General features: G+C 38.6%; 1 protein-coding gene across 2 annotated transcripts in view; it reads right to left on the reverse strand.

The window, feature by feature from the left end:
* The window catches only part of PRKG1 (protein kinase cGMP-dependent 1), a 1,271,722-nt gene that overhangs the window by 514,292 nt on the left and 736,223 nt on the right, over positions 1-21,207 (reverse strand). The window lies entirely within an intron of this gene.

Consider the following 21,207-nt stretch of genomic DNA (forward strand, 5'->3'; position numbering starts at 1 on the left):
GGAGACAGTCAGTTCATGCTTTCCTTCTGCTTAATAGGCCAGAAAGAGGCTGGCATGGAGCAGGAGGCAGGAGCAATGGGAATGCTCCTAACGTCCCCAGGTAAAACAAACAGCTGAGTGTAACAGTGACCACACACTGCTATACAATGGCATTTTGCATGTTATCTCTCATATTTTAGATGTAGAATTTACTTGACTGTACAATTTTATATGTCTATTTCAGATATAGAATTTACATTTAATATACTATTAGGTTAAATATGATGTGTTTGAAGGAAATTAATTAATGTTTGGATTATTTATAATACATTTGTATCTCCTAAGTAAATACAATCAAGGAGAACTTTATCTTTGGGCCTACAGTTACATGATAATACTTCTCTCATTTGTCTTATGCAAATGAGGAACATACTGCCTACCAGAATTCAGAGAGCTGCATAGTAATCTCAGACCTTATAATTGACTCTTAACCTTGGAAGATATAATGGGAAGTGAAGGGATTCACACTAAATAATGTCTCATTACTCATCTTTTGAAATATACTCATCTATCATATGGACCATGGATTTGAAACTGCTAAGTCAGGGAAAATTCTCTGGAGTATTTTCTATGTAAAAATCTTTTTAAACGACAATTCAGGGGGGATCACAGGAAGATGGCGGCATGAGTAGTTCAGAGGAAAGCTCTTCCCCAAAACATATATATTTATGAAAATACAATAAATACAACTATTCCTAAAAGAGACACCAGTGGATGCAGTACAACAGCCAGGATACATCTACATCTGCGAGAAATCACCATCACATGAAGGGGGTAAGATACAAGTCACAGCCAGGCGGGACCGGAATGCTCACCCACCCGAGAACCCGGCAGTAGAAAGGAGTCAGAACAGGAAGGGAGTGAAAGCCCATGACTGCTAAACAACCAGCTCTAGAAATCCACACCCGGAATGCAGACACAAGGTGCATGGGGTGCTGGATATTAGAGAAATGGAAAAGCAAAACCTGTGGGCAGGTCCCCGCAACCGGTGCCCCTGAGACAAAAGAAAAGTGAGGGCTTTCAGCAAGTCTTAAAGAGACAGGGACCCCATAGTTGGACAAAGTTGCCGTGGCACACATAGTCAGCAACTGGGAATCTTGGGGAAACTTGGGCATCCTAAACACCGGGGAGGCAGTGCAGCTCTGAAGCCCCTCACGGCACTAAGCAGCCTGCCAGTCATTCCTCCAACTGGCACGGACCGCGACACACCGGTCCAGTAGCGGGAGAGTGGCAGCGCATGCTGGGGACGGCGGCACTGGAAGGGACCGAGAGCAGATCCATGTGCCAATGGCACCAGAGGAGATCAGGAGAGGCTTGTGTGAGCCCACAGCAGCAGGACCAAACAGCCCGGGTGCAACTCATGCGCACTGGCAGCAGGGGAGCCAGAGGAGCCTGGTAGAGGCCCGCGTGCACCTGCAGCAGAGCCAGAGGGAACAGGCATGATCCCAGCAGCCAACCGGATTCCCAGCCAATGCACAGATGCCCGGGCAAGACCCAAAGGCCACTGCTGGCACACAGCAGCCCGGCAGGGTTGCTGCTAGCACGGAAAAGCACACCTGGCATGCCTGCCACTCCTCGCAGGGCTCCGTGCTGCTCTGACGGACACCCCACCCACAGCACCTTAGGGGACTAACCCGGTGGCTGCTCCAGGAGTGCGGGTAACCATCACAGGCAGTGGAGAAGGGCAAGGCATCCAGCAAGCAGGAAAGGACTTTCTTCTCCCAGCTGACATACCCGCAACCTGCCTACAGCCACTGCAATCACCAGTCCAAGATACTTCAAACAACACCTGAGAAAGGATCTCCAGAGGCAGACCTAACCAGTCTCCCTGAAAAAGAATTCAAAATAAAAATCATAAACATGCTGACAGAGCTGCAGAGAAATATGCAAGAGGTAAGGGATGAAGTCTGGAGGGAGATTACAGACATCCAGAGGGAGATTACAGATGTCTGGAGGGAGATTACAGAAGCAAAACAAACTCTGGAAGGATTTATCAGCAGAATGGATGAGATGCAAGAGGCCATTGATGGAATAGAAACCAGAGAACAGGAACACATAGAAGCTGATGCATAGAGAGATGAAAGGATCTCCAGGAATGAAACAATATTAAGAGAACTGTGTGACCAATCCAAAAGGAACAATATCCACATTATAGGAGTACCAGAGGAAGAAGAGAGAGAAAAAGGGATAGAAAGTGTCTTTGAAGAAATAATTGCTGAAAACTTCCCCAAACTGGGGGAGGAAATAGTTGCTCAGACTACAGAGGCACACAGAACTCCCGAGAGACAGGATCCAAAGAGGACAACACCAAGACACATAATAATTAAAATGGCAAAGATCAAGGACAAGGACAGAGTGTTAAAGGCAGCCAGAGAGAGTAAAAAGGTCACCTACAAAGGAAAGCCCATCAGGCTATCATCAGACTTCTCAACAGAAACCTTACAGGCCAGAAGAGAATGGCATAATATATTTAATGCAATGAAACAGAAGGGCCTTGAAACAAGGATACTGTATCCAGCATGATTATCATTTAAAGATGAAGGACGGATTAAACAATTCCCAGATAAGCAAAAGTTGAGGGAATTTGCCTCCCACAAACCACCTCTACAGAGTATCTTAGAGGGACTGCTCTAGATGGGAGCACTCCTAAAAAGAGCACAGAACAAAAGACCCAACATATGAAGAATGGAGGAGGAGGAAAAAGAAGGGAAAGAAATGATCATCAGACTGTGTTTATAAAGCTCAATAAGCGAGTGAGGTCAGACAGTAAGGTAGTAAACAAGCTAACCTTGAACCTTTGGTAACCACAAATCTAAAGCCTGCAATGGCAATAAGTACATATCTTTCAATAATGACCCTAAATGGAAATGGACTGAATGCACCAATCAAAAGACACAGAGTAATAGAATGGATAAAAAAGCAAGACCCATCTATATGCTGCTTACAGGAGACTCACCTCAAACCCAGAGACATGGACAGATTAAAAGTCAAGGGATGGAGAAAGACATTTCATGCAAACAATAGAGAGAAAAAAGCAGGTGTTGCAATACTAGTATCAGACAAAATAGACTTCAAAATAAAGAAAGTAACAAGAAATAAAGAAGGACATTACATAATGATAAAGGGCTCAGTCCAACAAGAGGATATAACCATTATAAATATATATGCACCCAATACAGGAGCACCAATATATGTGAAACAAATACTAACAGAATTAAAGGAGGAAATAGAATGCAATGCATTCATTTGGGGAGGCTTTAACACACCACTCACCCCAAAGGACAGATCCACCAGACAGAAAATAAGTAAGGACACAGAGGCACTGAACAACACACTCAAACACATGGACCTAATAGACATCTATAGAGCTCTACATCCAAAAGCAACAGGATACACATTCTTCTCAAGTGCACATGGAACATTCTCCAGAATAGACCACATACTAGGCCACAAAAAGAGCCTCAGTAAATTCAAAAAGATTGAAATCCTACCAACCAATTTTTAAGACCACAAAGGCATAAAACTAGAAATAAATTGCACAAAGAAAGCAAAAAGGCTCACAAACACATGGAGGCTTAACAACATGCTCTTAAATAATCAATGGATAAACAAGCAAATTAAAATGGAGATCCAACAATATATGGAAGCAAATGACAACAACACAAAGCCCCAACTTCTGTGGGATGGAGCGAAAGCAGTCTTAAGAGGAAAGTATATAGCGATCCAGGCACACTTGAAGAAGGAAGAACAATGCCAAATGAATAGTCTAACATGACAATTATCGAAATTGGCAAAAGAAGAAAAAATGAGGCCTAAGGTCAGCAGACGGAGGGACAAAATAAAGATCAGAGAAGAAATAAATAACATTGAGAAGAATAAAACAGTAGAAAAAAATCAATGAAACCCAGAGCTGGTTCTTTGAGAAAATAAACAAAAGAGATAAGTTTCTAGCCAGATTTATTAAGAGAAAAAGAGAGTCAACACACATCAACAGAATCAGAAACGAGAAAGGAAAAATCACAACGGACCCACAGAAATACAAAGAATTATTAGAGAATACTATGAAAACCTATATGCTAACAAGCTGGAAAACCTAGGAGAAATGGACAACTTCCTAGAAAAATACAACCTTCCAAGACTGACCCAGAAAGAAACAGAAAATCTAAACAGACCAATTACCAGCAATGAAATTGAATTGGTAATCAAAAAACTACCCAAGAACAAAACCCCTCGGCCAGGTGTATTTACATTGGAATTTTATCAGACATACAGAGAAGACATAATACCCATTCTCCTTAAAGTTTTCCAAAAAATAGAAGAGGAGGGAATACTCCCAAACTCATTCTATGAAGCCAACATCACCCTAATACCAAAACCAGGCAAAGACCCCACCAAAAAAGAAAACTACAGACCAATATCCTTGATGAACATAGATGCAAAAATACCCAACAAAATATTAGCAAAACAAAATTCAAAAATACATCAAGAGGATCATATACTATAACCAAGTGGGATTCATCCCAGGGATGCAAGGATGTTACAACATTCAAAAATCCATCAACATCATCCACCACATCAACAAAAAGAAGGACAAAAACCACATGATCATCTCCATAGATGCTGAAAAAGCATTTGACAAAATTCAACATCCATTCATGATAAGAACTCTCAACAAAATGGGCACAGAGGGCAAGTACCTCAACATAATAAAGGCCATATATGATAAACCCACAGCTAACATCATACTGAACAGCGAGAGGCTGAAAGCTTTTCCTCTGAGATCAGGAACAAGACAGGATGCCCACTCTCCCCAGTTATTCAACGTGGTACTGGAGGTCCTAGCCACGGCAATCAGACAAAACAAAGAAATACAAGGAATCCAGATTGGTAAAGAAGAAGTCAAACTGTCACTATTTGCAGATGACATGATATTGTACATAAAAAAACCCTAAAGACTCCACTGCAAAACTACTAGAACTAATATCAGAATACAGCAAAGTTGCAGGATACAAAACTAACACACAGAAATCTGTAGCTTTCCAATACACTAACAATGAACTAATAGAAAGAGAAATCAGGAAAACAATTCCATTCACAATAGCATCAAAAAGAATAAAATACCTAGGAATAAACCTAACCAAGGAAGTGAAAGACATATACCCTGAAAACTACAAGACACTCTGAAGAGAAATTAAAGAGGTCACTAACAAATGGAAACTCATCTCATGCTCCTGGCTAGGAAGAATTAATATTGTCAAAATGGCCATCCTGCCCAAAGCAATATACAGATTCGATGCAATCCCTATCAAATTACCAACAGCATTCTTCAATGAACTGGAACAAATAGTTCAAAAATTCATATGGAAACACCAAAGACCCCGAATAGCCAAAGCAATCCTGAGAAGGAAGAATAAAGTGGGGGGGGATCTTGCTCCCCAACTTCAAGCTCTACTACAAAGCCACAGTAATCAAGACAATTTGGTACTGCAACAAGAACAGAGCCACAGACCAGTGGAACATAGAGACTCCAGGCATTAACCCAAACATATATGGCCAATTAATACATGATAAAGGAGCCATGGACATACAATGGGGAAATGACAGTCTCTTCAACAGATGATGCTGGCAAAAGTGGACAGCTACATGTAAGAGAATGAAACTGGATCACTGTCTAACCCCATATACAAAAGTAAACTCCAAATGGATCAAAGACCTGAATGTAAGTCATGAAACCATAAGACTCTTGGAAAAAAACATAGGCAAAAATCTCATGGACATAAACATGAGTGACTTCTTCATGAACATATCTCCCCGGGCAAGGGAAACAAAGGCAAAAATGAACAAGTGGGACTATATCAAGCTAAAAAGCTTCTGTACAGCAAAGGACACCATCAATAGAACAAAAAGGTATCCTACAGTATGGGAGAACATATTCATAAATGACAGATCTGATAAAGGATTGACATCCAAAATATATAAAGAGCTCACACACCTCAACAAACAAAAAGCAAATAATCCAATTAAAAAATGGGCAGAGGAGCTGAATAGACAGTTCTCTAAAGAAGAAATCCAGATGGCCAACAGGCACATGAAAAGATGCTTCACATCGCTAATCATCAGAGAAATGCAAATTAAAACCACAATGAGATATCACCTCACACCAGTAAGGATCGCCATCATCGAAAAGACAAACAACAACAGATGTTGGCGAGGTTGTGGAGCAAGAGGAACCCTCCTACACTGCTGGTAGGAATGTAAACTAGTTCAACCATTGTGGAAAGCAGTATGGAGGTTCCTCACAATGCTCAAAGTAGAAATACCATTTGACCCAGGAATTCCACATCTAGGAATTTACCCTAAGAATGCAGCACTCCAGTTTGAAAAAGACAGATGCACCCCTATGTTTATCACTGCACTATTTACAATAGCCAAGATATGGAAGCAACCTAAATGTCCATCGGTAGATGAATGGATAAAGAAGATGTGGTACATATACACAATGGAATATTACTCGGCCATAAGAAGAAAACAAATCCTACCATTAGCAACAACATGGGTGGAGCTAGAGGGTATTATGCTCAGTGAAATAAGCCAGGTGGAGAAAGACAAGTACCAAATGATTTCACTCATATGTGGAGTATAAGAACAATGGAAAACTGAAGGAACAAAACAGCAGCAGAATCACAGAACTCAAGAATGGACTAACAGTTACCAAAGGGAAAGGGAATGGGGAGGATGGGTGGGAAGGGAGGGATAAGGGCGGGAAAAAAGAAAGAGGGCATTATGATTAGCATGTATAGTGTGTGGGGTACGGGGAGGGCTGTGCAACACAGAGAAGACAAGTAGTGATTTTACAGCATCTTACTACGCAGATGGACAGTGACTGTGAAGGGATATGGGGGGGGGGACTTGATGAAGGGGGGAACCTAGTAAACATAATGTTCTTCATGTAATTGTAGATTAATGATACCAAAATTTAAAAAAAAGACAATTCACACACACACACTCAAAAAAAAAACACACAATTCACAATTTAATACTATTTGAGTTCTATGTAAATGTTATATCTAGTTCACATCTCAGGAAGACAGGAGCCATAATATCTTAATATTAAACAAGTATTTGAATACTGTGAGTAGCTCTCCAAAGGAATATATTTCCTATGCTAAGAGAAACGGTGTTTCTTTTTTCTTTCTTTTAAATGTTTAGGGATGTACATAGTGGTAAGTAAATCAATCCAACTAAAGAAAAATGAAGATGTTTCTTAAGAAATGGTAATAATAATAATTCTACTTTCCACAACTTAACACAATGTAGCAAATAAATAAATAATACTTCTTTTTGAAAGCATCAAATGCCTTCATTTACTTTGTTCTCATACGCATTTTTCACATTGGCAATTGTGCCCTGAGTTCAGAGACTGGCTACCAAATACATTTTCTCCAAAGCTCATTCAAGTAGGCCGGACAGCAGGAAGCCACGCAGAATCCCATTTACACAGTTAGACACTTTCAAATGCATAGACTACTCAGCTGGATGCTTTTATTCGTTAACACAACAATGAGCATTAACCATAATTTCCACCATTGCAACAAAGAGGGCACAGCCTGTATTTGCAAAAAAACTTGATTGCAAGCTAAGGTCCTGGTGGAAGAGTTATTTTAAAAGAAAAAAAAATTCATTGAAGACACAGGGATTATGAAAAAGTAGTGTAAATCATCAATATTGGAGCTTCGAGGAAATACTCCATGTTACAAAGAGATAATTCTTGAAATAATAGGTTCCCATTGATCCTCTTCACAATTTCACTGCCTTCCACTCTAATACAATCTTTTTGAAAAGCCCAGAAATATAGTTAATAAGTAAATAACTTGTTACCAGGAATCAACACTACTACCAACTGAAATATGTAAATGGTCATTTCTTTCATATGAATGGAGTGGTACCTCCATTAGGCAAAGCATAATTTCACTCCTGGAGCTTGAACTTCTCATGCCCAAGGCCAGTCAGTGGTAGCCTAACCCAAACAAAATCAGTTTATATAAAACGTAAAAATTTCAACAAACCTAAACAGTAATAACCAACAACAATTTTTTAGGAAGGCAAACATTTCTTTGGGACATATCTTATAGCATATTAGACAAAAATTAATCCCTTGAATAAAATCACACAATCAGGGAAATAAACAGTTGTAGAACAATCTTTTAATTTCAAGACTGCTGTGCAGCACGCCTCAGGCGATGATGGAAGTAAGGTGTGATGGGCCAGCCAGGCTGCAACGGCTCTAGGCCTCCAACCCTGCTTCAGCCAGACCAGCTCTGCTTTTATTGATTTTATAAAGTGGTCTTAGTAAAGGTTTTGTTTAAAGAGAAGCTAATGATAATAGTTTTCTGAAAAACCACTGTTTTAGAAACCCGTTTATGGGCCCAGAAAAATGTTATCACTATAGTAGTAACAAAAACTAATTATAAATCCTCTTGATCTTTTTTTCTTATATACATTCAGGGAGGTAATTACAAAAATGATGTTAATAGATTGTGTTATTTCTAGTAATGGAATAATAGTATCTGTTTATTCTAACTTCCTATAATGAACCTGTATTGTTTACATATTTCGTTTTAAAAAGTTTACAGGTAAGGCTGGAAGATATTTCCAATTTACTCTAGCCTCTCAGCATGGCTTATTGAGAAATAACGGTAGTGGTAGGCTCTTAACATGCAATGTCCAATGTCCATCTTTCAGAATCAAACAATAATTTCACATAGGCACATATTTTCAGAGTTCACATCTAGACTGCTTTCTATGGACTAGGCTTTTGAAAAATTCATATGTGATGAATTGTGTGATTTTGCCAGCATTCCATTTCACTTTGAATTAGCAGACAGTTACATAGTAAAAGGTAGTATCTATTAAACATATATAAAGAAACAGATGGGAGATTAAAGTTACTACCTAAATGTCTCTGATAATCTACTAGGTTGCAAATGATAAGACACAGGTAACATATAACTCAAAATATTCACAGCTTTAGCATTTACAGTACTGATGTCGAACAGCAATACAATGCAAATCAAAATTTAAGTTTAAATTTTGTTTTAGCCATACTAAAAAAAGAAACAGGTAAAATTAATTTAAATAATATATAATCTAATATACCCCAAATTATCATCTCAATATGTAATCAATATAAAATTATTAATTAGATATTTTACATTCCCTTCTATTTAACTTTTTGAAGTCCGGTGTGTATTTTGTACTTTGAGCACATCTCAATTGAGACTAGTCACATTTCAAGTGCTCAATAGCCACTTGCAACTAGTCACTACCATATTGGACAACTCAATTCTACAATATTTTAAACATATAAAATTGTAAAGTAGTGTCTTTCCTTACAAAAAAGAACATTACATATTTCCATAATTATCCAAACACCTTCAAAGACTCTTAGATGTAATTTGTTCCAGTCTTATCTACTTTCATTATCTATCTCACATTTCTCTTCAAAGTAGGCATCTGATTTCAGCCAAATGACTTTCTCCAGTTTTCTGTTAAAAAAGTCTTCCTATCAATTTATCTAAATCTTTCCTGTCTTCCAAAGTCCAACACAAACTCCAACACCCATCAGAATGTGTTCCTGATTATTCCACAAGTCCTATAATACCTGTATCATTATTTTTGATGTTTAATTATAGACTGTATTGAATTCTTTTAAATTATGATATATTTACTTAAAGTTTCCTGAGAATAAGGATCATGTTTTATAATTTCCATGTCTCCATCCAGTGTTATCTAGTAGAATATTTTGAATATACTGAATTGAAACACTTGACATAATTCTTCTGTAATTTTTAATTTACTATGTGTCTCAAAGGTATGATCTAGGATGCTTGAACTTCCTTTAAAAAATACTTGATAGATGCAAAGGAAAAGAAGAAGTTTCTGGTAATCAGAGCTGTTAAAAGAAGAAATGAGGGGGTTGAGAGGGTTTCATCACCGAAAGTATTCAAGGAGAGCATAGTTAGCCACTTGTTGGGATATTATAAGGAGAATTTCTAAACTAAATGGATAGTTGGATTTGATAATGTCTAAGTACCATTCTGATTTTAAGGTTATTCTATACAGAAGAAAGCTAATGTGTGAAAATCCAAATTTATGATGCATCTGCTATTTCAGGATCTGTCTGCAATAGAGAACTGGTTAAAGAAATAAATAATTGGGCACTATTTGAAGACCTTATTAGGTTCCATTTACCCACAAATACAAAGTTTAATTTGGCAAAGTTGGCTTACAGTTCTAACAAATACAAAAGAAAAGGTATAAATCTAATCAATTGTACAAAAACCACTTCAGCTCTAAGACAAGATGTTTGCTGCACTGTTCCTAGGGTGGTTTTAACAGCAATAGATCCTATTTTCTAATGACTTAGATGTAAATTGCTGAGGAGATTCTTTATTAGGTAAGACAGGGAGATTGACCTCCCAACCTAGGTCCAGCCCTAAATAATGTCTCCCTCTCTTTATTTCTAAGAATGTAAGACAATACAGGGCTATCCATTCAGCCAGCCATCAGTTCTCTAGATGGTCACTATCCATCAGCATTGATCTGCCCCGGGCAGCATGTCAGATAAGACCGGTTGTGATGCTTTTGACCCCATATTGCCTTGAAATTTCAGAATCAGTAGGCTCTGAAGAAAGTTCACAAATTCAGAATCAGTTAACTCAATTAATAAGTATTAAAATTAGCTTGTATTCCATCCTTTAAAAGAGAGCTTAGTATAAGTAGCTAATTCATATGTGCATGTGTTTTTTATCCAGAGTTCTGACATTATTCCAAAGCATTACTGAGAGGGCTGACATTCCTATTTGCATTGCCCTCTAGGTGATGGTCCTGTGGGGGGCCAAGCTGCTCATCTCATGCAGCACCACCTTCCTTGTGACAACACACCTCAAGAAGAAACAAAATTTCTGGATGGCTGGCTTAAACTAGTCCATATTAAAGACTTATGCTTGCATTATTTAAACAGCTTTGTCTGGAATTCATGCTGCCTTTTCCAGCAAGTTTCTTTGAGAGGTGATAAAAGTCCTCTTTTAATGGCAGAGAACAGTGATGGTGGCCACTTCCCCAGTGGGCACTTTCTGAAAGACAGCAAAGTTGTTCTGCAAGTTTGACTGAAGGTCCAATAATTCAGCTGGCAATAGAATGAAGAAATAAACAAACTTCCATAAGTTAGGGAGTCCCATCTTGCTTTGAAGGCAGAAGACCTGAATCTAATCATGGACTGCCTCAAGCTAGCCTGTGTCCCAGCTGACTCACTTAACCTCAGTGGACTTCGGTATCATCTTGTGTAAAACAAGGTTAAGTGACCTATTTTGGTAAATAACTACTAAGGTAAGTAAATGAAAAAGAAGCCAGCCCATGATGGGTCCCCAACATTAATGGACTCCTGGACACTGAATGACAAATGGGTATTATAACCAGAGAATCACCAATAGGAGCTAAAGTGATGTCCCAGGATGGATCAAGATGGAAACCTGAGGCTCACATAAAGCATCAAGGACGAGATCTAAATAAACACAATGAGCTAAACGGAGTCATGAAAGAGGCCCACTGAATAAGATTTTCAGTGGGAGTCAGAGAATCATGAGCAAAATAAAGGAAGAATTAGGCACCTAGATATAAACCCAGAGAAAAATCATAGTAGCCACAAAGAACATGGTCCAAAGGATGAACTGAACTAACAGCTGCTTGGGTCAAAAAGGACTCTCCAGCTAAGGTTAAAGGGTCCCTGTTACAATGAGCCTAGAATTGGCAAGAACCCTGAGAAACCTCATGACAGAGCAGCAAAAACAGCATGTTAAAAAATCAAAAGGAAGACTGTCCACGAACTTCATGGAAAAGAGATCGTACCGTGCTATTAAATTCAGATAGCAATTCAAAGAGTTTTAAAAATTACATTAAGAAAATCCATTTCACAGTTTAGAGTTCAAATTTTAAAGACCATATTAATTGAACAGCATTACCCTGTGCCGGTAAATTCTGAAAGCTAAGCATTCTTGCCATGTTATTTGGAACACATGGTTTAAAATGGGTAAAGCTTTCGTAAGCAGTTATTAAGAGCCTTTACTATGTATGAAATCCAAATGAAATCCAAACCCAGCCAACTTCAACTCCCTTTGACCACATGCCTGTTGATTTAATGATCAGGCCTGTCATTTCGAGAACTACTGAGAGAACAAAATATAACTGAACAGATCACCTCAGTTGTGCCTGATATGTATAGATCACCTCCACTTCTAATATTTTGAGAGATAATGCTGCTATACTCGATTTTGTCAGAGAGATGTGTTGGATCATTTTAAATTTTTTTATGCTTGGATTTTTTAAAAGGCGATTCAATAGGAATTGACATTTTACAATCCAAACAAGTTAGAATCTAGAAATTCTCATCTTTTCAAAAGAGGTGGGATAGAGACTAGTTATTTCAAGATAATGTAGGTTCTGATCACTATACAATTGCTTCTTAAATATTTTCTTCCATGAAATTGTTTTTGTATTTACCAAGTTTTTCCTAACTAAATACATGACTGTGCTCATATACTGGTCAAGTGCAGCATCAATATCTTGAAAAAGAGTCAAGGGCCCCCTCAAGTGGTATAGATTTGCCAGATAAAATACAGGAAACCCAGTTAAATTTGAACTTGAAGTAAGCAACAAGCTAGGTAAAATGCCATATACCCAATATCTTACTAAAAGATTATGATTCATTTGTAAATTAACCACCAAAATTATGAAATGCCAACTACTTGATTGCTGCTAGACTCCGTGTCACTAGTTTCTTTTACTCAAGTAACAGATGAGACATCTTAATTTTAGTGTTTTACAGTAAAACATAATAGGCATGTATAAAATAATAGTAAGTATATGTTTTGGTCTCTTGCTACTGTATCTGACACAAAGCTTCTGGAACCCTTGTAAACAGGGATTGCTAAAAGGATCTTTTATTCTGATATTTAGTCTTTGACCCCAATTTCCAGCACAGAGCTCATAATACCTTTATAATTTCATGAATGATAGAAGTGTTTGACATAGAGCTCCTAAGTACTTGGAATTTCCTGGGGGACATGAACATTCTTTATTCAAATGACACAGCCATTGATGGGCTCCCCAGTAGAGGCTAGTCTCCGGGAAGACAAAGTCATGATTAGGAGCTTGGAATCCTCAGCCATACCCCTGCCCCACTCCCCAGTTCTCTGGAGATGGGAGAGGGGCTAAAAGTGGAGTTAATAAGTGATCATGCCTGCATGATCAGGTCTCCAGAAAAATCCCCAAAATTTTGGAACTTGGAGAGCTTCCAGGCTGGTGAACACATCCCATGCCAAGAGCATGGCACTCCCCAACATCATGGGACAGAAGCTCCTGAGTGCAGACCCTTCCAAACCTCACCTTATGTCATCTCTTCATCTGGTTGTTCATTTGTATCCTATATGAAACTCCTTATAATACACCAGTAAATTTAAGTGTATGTTTCCTTGAGTTCTAAATGCCATTCTATCAAATTATCAAATCCAAGGAGGGGAGTCTTGGGGGCTCCAATTTATAGGCAGTTGGTTGGAAGTAACTGGCATTGCAATTGGCAACCTGGAGTTGCAATTGGCATGTGAAGTTCAGGGGAGACAGCCTTGTAGGACTGAGCCTTTAATCTGTGGAATTTGATGCTAATTCCAGGTAGAGAGTGTCAGCACTGATTTCAACTGTAGGACACCCAGCTGGTGTCACAGAATTGCTTGATGTGTGGAAAACATACACATCTGGTGTCAGAAGCACTGTGAGTGTGGTAGTGTGAGAGTACAAGAAAGCACAGGAGAATTTTTCTAAGACAGCATGTCACAGAGAGTGAAATCAAACACTGCAAAATTTTCTTAGGCAACACTTACAACAATTCCAGCAATATTTAAATACAAAATCTGCTGGGTGCAAAGAAGGAAAGCATAAGGTTTTGTGCAATTGTAAACCTGGGTAGGACTGCCAGACTTAGCAAATAAAATACAGGACGAACAGTGAAATTTGAATTTCAGATACACTGAAAAAAATTAATATAAGTGTGTCCCATGCAATATTTGAGATATTATTGTGCTAAAAGATTATTCATTGCTTATCCAATGGTCAAATTTAACTGGATGGCTTGTACTGTTTTCTAGCAACCCTGTACCTGAGGGTTCAGGGAAGATGTTCCTGAGGAAGTGGGCTGATCTAAAATGATTGCAAAATGATCTTTAAAAATGTTATGGGAGGAAAAAAATGCATTTTTAAGGAAACCCATCACAGTTGTCCTAACTGTCTATGTTAAATTAAAAGCAATATCCTATATAAAGCCTGACGGTCAGGGTTAGCTGGATCCCACTGTGCTTTGACTCTAATCTGTAGAGATTCTTCTCAGAGCTCTTGACACACTATCTTTGTGAATTTTGGACTATTTGTCTATGAGACAATAAACCCCTGAGAGCAGCAAACACATCCTTCCCTCTGGAATATGCAGAAGCTAGTTTAATGCCAGACATACATCTTGAAGCATTAATAAACTTTTTAAATAAATAGGAAAGTTGTAAACTGTATTTTAATAGTAAAATGGACACTAGCCAATGTAAATTTGTTATAAAATTAAATATATTTATTCTAGCTTAATCCCTGTTATATTCACTGATTTCACATTATACACGCATGCATGAAGTATTCAGATAAATGGATAAATATATTAGTAGGTTTTAAGTCAGTTGTGAGACTGCACCTGCAGAATTAAAGCTAATATTTTGAGATTAAAAATCAAATACTTATTAAACAGAGGCAGAGTTTTAATATATTTTAAGATAAATTCTTTAGCTCCCAAATAGAGCACTATAAAGCTTTTGAAAGTCACATAAACCTGATTAAGTGATAAAGAACTATTACAGTAAAACATAATAGGCATGTATAAAATAATAATAAGTATGTTTTGGTCTCTTGCTACTGTACCTGACACAAAGCTTCTAAAACCCTTGTAAACAGGGATTGCTGAAAGGATCTTTTATTCTGATATTTAGTCTTTCATCCCAATTCCCAGCACAGGTATCTGTCCCTGAGGAACTGTTTAATATACCAAGAATTACAAATGAACCTTCCAGGGGAAATCTGGGAAAAAATAGTTGGGAAAGATACATTGAGAGGTCAAAATGGTGCTGTGTACATACTCTAAGCCTATAGTATGTAACAGCTGGGGCTGGCATTTTACATAGCAAAGAACTTGCTGTGCACCAAATTGTGTCCTCCCAAAATTCATATGTTGAAGCCCTAACCCCCAATTTAGAGATTGGGCTTTTAGGGGGTAATTGAAGTCAAATGAGATAGTAAAGACAGGGTCCTGATCTGATAGGATTAGTGGTTTTATAAGAGGAGGGAGAAAGAGATCTCTCTCTCCGCACCCATGCACCTAGGAAAGAGCACACAGCAAGAGGGCTGCCTTCTGCACACACGGAGGAGAGCACCCATGGGAACCGGACCATGCAGGCACTCTGATCTCAGACTTCCAGTCTCCAGAGCTGTGTGAAAATAAATTTCTGTTATTCCAGCTAGCCAGTCTATCGTAATTTGCCATGGCAGCCTGAGCAGACTAAGACACAGCTGAAATAAAAGCCTTATGCATTTTCTCATAGACCCAGAAAATACAACCTGAACTTCTCAGCTCAGGATTCCCTTCTGAAATGTCAATAATTTAGTGAATGTTTCAAAATCTCATCTTTTCAACTTCAGACTTGTCCCACTTCCCACCATGAAGGCAGGCCATTCTATGCAAGTTCAGGAGAGCTTATTTGAAATCACAACAATCACTAGAGATTTTAAGCAAAAGTAAAATGAGTAGTAGATTTTACCTACATTTCCTGGGCCTCTGCCTGACTAATGAACTAGGTGTTAGACCAAAGGTAATCTGAAACAGTGAAAATATATACTTAAGAGCACTTTCACAAAGCATAATGAAAACTCTGGTAGCATCTGATTAGATGCTCTTTTGAGAACTCCAGGTGTCCTTAGCTGAATGATAGCATTATACATTTGCCCATTTATAAATCTATATAAAGGCATCTCAAAAATACTTTTAGCTACCTAAATAATAACATGTAATAAAGTTTGTAATCTTTAAAAGATTTGTAGCATTGTTTTCATGTTTTGCCCAAAACATCCAGTGAAGACAGCAAAACATTTTCTAAGAAATAATAATTTCAAAGGAACATTTTGGTGGGGATATTCACTTTTTAAATGAGATGCTACTATTGAGACTCACTTATACTCTTTCTCAAAAGGAGGAAACTTTGACCATATAAGTTTTTAGTACAACAGAATCCTGCAGGCAATGCACTCTTGCTATAGGATGCCCTTTAAAAAAATTAATAAAAGTCAAACACCGGTGTATTAAAAATATCGTGAACAATTTAAGTATCATACAGACTGGAGCTTTCCCTTCAGGACTCTGTGTATCCTATCCATGGGCAGACCCACATAACAGGTCAACTTTTAAAGAGACTATTGTGTAATGAACACAGAATCAGAAAAGGTAGCTTTGTTAGTAGTGTTGAACATTTAATGACAGATCTATCAAAACAGATTGGGTCATTTCCACGATTAAAACCGTGATGTTTAAAGTCTCTTGACTAGATTCCCTTCTCCCTAGGATGACATTGGATAGACAATGAAAATATTTGGGGGCTCATAGATTTTACCAAGTGAACAACTATCTTTCTGGAGAGGCAAAATGTATACTTGGTCACCATATTATGGGACTTGCATTAATAGAAAGACATCGATACTGAAGCTCAGGAGTCATGGCTCTACTGCTATATATACTTCAGCCAGGTAAGGGCCCCACCTGGTTCCAGGTTTATAATCTATCCAATTAGTGTGACTAGACTAGGTGATTTCTAAGTACTTAATGGTCTCAGTGGCTTAACATTCAGAGTTCTACACTGGAAAGATTAAAAGGTTTGCTTACTACTTAGTGTTAGTGATCTATTGAAGTTTCTGAACACTGCCATTAACAGGGCTTATAGACCTACAAAATCAACACTATGGATTTATGGGGAATTACTCATTTTCCCTTAAGTTCACCTGTGCTGAACTGTCCTTATATCTGCACCTTCAGGCATCCCACCAGGGCCACTTTTTTGGCAGAATATGAACAAAAGGCTTTCTGTGGGAAGCACCCCAATGAAATGCTCTGCTCTGTTCAGTGAGTAGCTTATTTCTTCAGCAGACTGACCCAAGAGTGCCCAGAGTGGAACTGTGGAACGGTAACCAGCACAGCATGCTACAAAGCAAAGGAAGAGGACTCCTGCCCACGGAGGCAGGCACTGTGCAGTTTCCAGCCTGAGCTGATAAAGACTGTGAGCTGCAGTTGGAACGGCTGTTGCTGAATGCTTTCTGTGTGCACCTGAACCACTTCCGAGCAACAATAGTTGCTCAAAACTAGTTTGAAGCAAAAACAGTTGCTTCAAAAGAAGCAAAACAGTCCCTTCTTTCCTTTCTTCTGTACTCCTGGAAATGCTGACTTCTCTGACAAGCAAAGACCTTCAGTGACTTCAGATAAAGTAACAACACACAAAGATGTGCACCTCCAGCATGTTGGCCGTGACTGGGTCAGATAAGGAATGACAGGAGACTAATAGTCTTTTAGAAGAAACAAGGCGGTAACCAGAACAGCCACCCTTCAAGTTCTAACAAAAGTTCAGTGGACTGAACAACAGAACAGGAATATATTAGGAAAATAACATCTCCTGCCAGACCTAGATGGGAACTTCTCTGGGAAAAATGTGCTGGCCCCTTTCATGAAGGAGTGAATGCTTTCAAATAAGAAGGTACAGGAAATGTGTAGGGGGGTTTGACAGGGAAGCACAATTCCTGAGTCAGAGGAGGACCTTCTGTCTGGAGGGCAGAACAGCGCAGGGGCGAGGGGAACCCCAGGATGGAGTGCAGATAACTGGAATATATTTAATGTCAACGAATCTTGATCCCCAAATTGCTCACAACATCTGTAACAGTTGCTTATTAGGTTGCTTTACATGAAACACCAAATAATGGCATATGGTGTATATGAGCCTAAATAGGAAGTGGATACCTTCAAAGATGGATATTCATGAATTAGAGCAAAGACTTATCACTTATCATTTTGAACATAAAAAGCTACAAAATAAATGTCAGGAAAGGAGCCTGACTTTGGGAATAGACAGATTTGTGTTTGAAACCCTGCTACTTGGCAGATATGAGAACACAGGCAAGTTACTTAATCTTCTGAGCTCCTTTTTCCTCATTTGTAAAATGAGTTAACACCATCTGCCTCATATGACTGTTGTGACAAATCAAGAGAAATAAACAAATAAATAAACATTGTCAAGTCCTAACAGAGTGACTGGATCGTAATACATAATCAATAGGCGTTACTTCTGTCAGCTTCCTTTAGCTAGTAGAAATGATGATATCGTTAACCACCACTAGTTTTTCTTCCTCCCTGCCCGTATATTCAAAATAACTCAGTTTCAAAAACTAAATCTCAAAATCTCTTAGCTGGACTGAAGTTTGCAACTCGTTTCTAATTATTTTCACAAAGCCACTTAGGAGATGAGCTGTTTGCAAAAAGCTATGTATAAGCTTAGAGTATGACATGAATGAATCACAGATACATGTATATTTGCTACTAGAAGGGAGAAAGGAGTTCCAGAAATATTTTCTCATTAAAGTTACTTTCAGTCCTTTTTACCTATAGGGTACCATTTAGTATATCAGTTATTTTAAAACTTCATGGCACCTAATAATCTAGTTTGAAAAGTTCATAAATGTAAAATCATTATAAAAATATTTTTCTTAGTGAATAGCCAGGTATTTTTAAAATTAGTTGTCCCTTAAAGATCATATTGGAAATGAAGTGGTGTGGTAAGTGGGGAGTGAGTCAACAAACTGTATTTTTGGTTTCTATGTTTACTCTTTAGAAGGTTTTGCTAATAGATGAGAAAATGTGTTTAATTTTCATAAATCATACTAAGTCTTAGGTTAAGACAGACCAGTGAAAACTGCTTTATTATAAGGATACTATTCCCTTAACGGTCTGGCAGTTTTAAAGACAAAATCTCAAAATCTCTTAGCTGGACTGAGGTTTGCAACTCGTTTCCAATTATTTTCACAAAGCCACTTAGGAGATGGCTGTTTTGCAAATTAATCTTTCATGAAGCTCTCTAAGGGTCGATGTGCTTGTATTAGTCACCAAGCATGTTCAGCTTCTGAGAATACTAGATCATGATTAATTCAACTTGATATTTTCCCTAGCATTTACTGTACCCATCAATAGAGGTTCATGCAACAGCTTCCCGTAAGCCGACTACCTTAAAAGCCTGAAAACATTCAGCTGTGGAAACAAAGGTGCATCTGTTCTCCTTCCATGTGGAAGAAATGATTTTCCTATACAAACAAGAAAAGCATATGCAAAATACTAACATAAGAAACTGTATCACTACACTTATATAAAGGTGTGGCAAAACTAGACTAAGAGACCGCCTGGGTAAAGACGGGTGCAACTGAGAGAAAGGGGTCTAGTTACCAGTCTTTGCTCTGATACTAGCTCTGGTTACTCTCATGAATTGCTATCTTGAAACTAGATTTCCTCACCTAAAAGCATGTTTGCTCTGCAAGCCAGTCCCTGTAGTGTAGGACTAAGATGAGGGATTCTGAAACAACAACTTATATGGGTGTGTGATCCAGCCAGCATGGATTCAAGTCCCCGCTCTGCTGCTAAAGGAGCTTTGTGATACTGGACACATTATTTGCCTCTCTGTACTTGTCTCATCACTAAAATGTGGTTAATAGTAGTACCTACTTCACAGTGGTTGGGAGGATTAAATGAGATTTCATGGCCTGGGACACAGTAAAAGTATAATAAATGTTAGCTGATTTATTAGTATTAATATTTATATTATAAGTACTATAATCATCACTTTATTCTGGAAAAAAAAGCAAGTTTGGTGGCTTACAAGGCAAGAAATATGGAAGTAAAGGAATCCAGCAGAAGGGACAGTAAAGGTATGATGAACAACTTGAAGCCATAAAAGCACTAATTAATTAAAGTATTTGTTAAAATCATTCTTAAGTTTAATCAAAAGACTAAGGAACCATCCTCTAAATATTTCAATTTGCATTGTATCTAATATTTAGAACAATCAGAAGTCAGAAATTCCAAGTCTTTCTCTTACATACCCTATGATCTTAAGGATGCTTAAGATCTTAGATATGCTAAGATCATAAGGATGATTTTTAGGTAATTTAATATTTGAATATATAAGCCCAACAGATACCTAGAAGTACATGAGAAATAGGGCAAGGTAGGGGAATAAAGACAGAGAAAAAGAGAGCAGGAAGACAAAGAAAAATGGATTTTTTGAGCAGCAATCTAAATACCAAAGAGATCCCACCTTGGGCTACTCAGAAAGACTTTACTGTAAATGCAACAGATTTCTGCCAGCTGCCCTGTGGCTGGCTTCCCTTGGGGATTATCATATGTGATTATTTCCAAACTGCTACTTCCATCCCCTTGAGCAGAGGCCCAGCCTTCAAATTACGCTGATACTCAGAGCCTGGTTTCTTCCCCGAAGAAAGTGAAAGGGTGGCCGGCAGGGCAGCACTATGTACGACCCATCCTCAGGGGGCCCAGCTGAGGACCAGGCTATCTGTCCCTGGGCAGCTCTGGGCACATCTCTCCGGAGCCACAGATGCACAGTAGCCCAGACCCCGTGACTCCCTATATTCTCTCTCCAAACAGGCTGTGTACTGAACACTGACTTGCAGCAGAGTTAGAGCTCCTAACAAAAGTTTGTGTGCTCCGGCTTTCCTGGAGAAACGGCCTGTTGGTCTGGGGAAAGGAAATCCCGGGGCAAAACACCTTCAAAAGCCAAAATCAGGCAAAGGGAGAAATAAAGTTTAAAACCCTTTTATTTCTCACAAACTGCAGTCCCAGTCCATCTTTCTTCTCTGCTCTAGGAGCAACCACACCGGCCCTCCCCCTCACCTCTCAGGTACAGATAAGCCCTCTGTTGCCCAGGTAATTACCCATAGATATGGAGATGAAGTTCTCCACCCCTGAGGAAAGATGCAAATGAACTA

Source organism: Manis javanica, chromosome 7, assembly GCF_040802235.1.
Source record: "Manis javanica isolate MJ-LG chromosome 7, MJ_LKY, whole genome shotgun sequence".
NCBI lineage: Eukaryota > Metazoa > Chordata > Mammalia > Pholidota > Manidae > Manis > Manis javanica.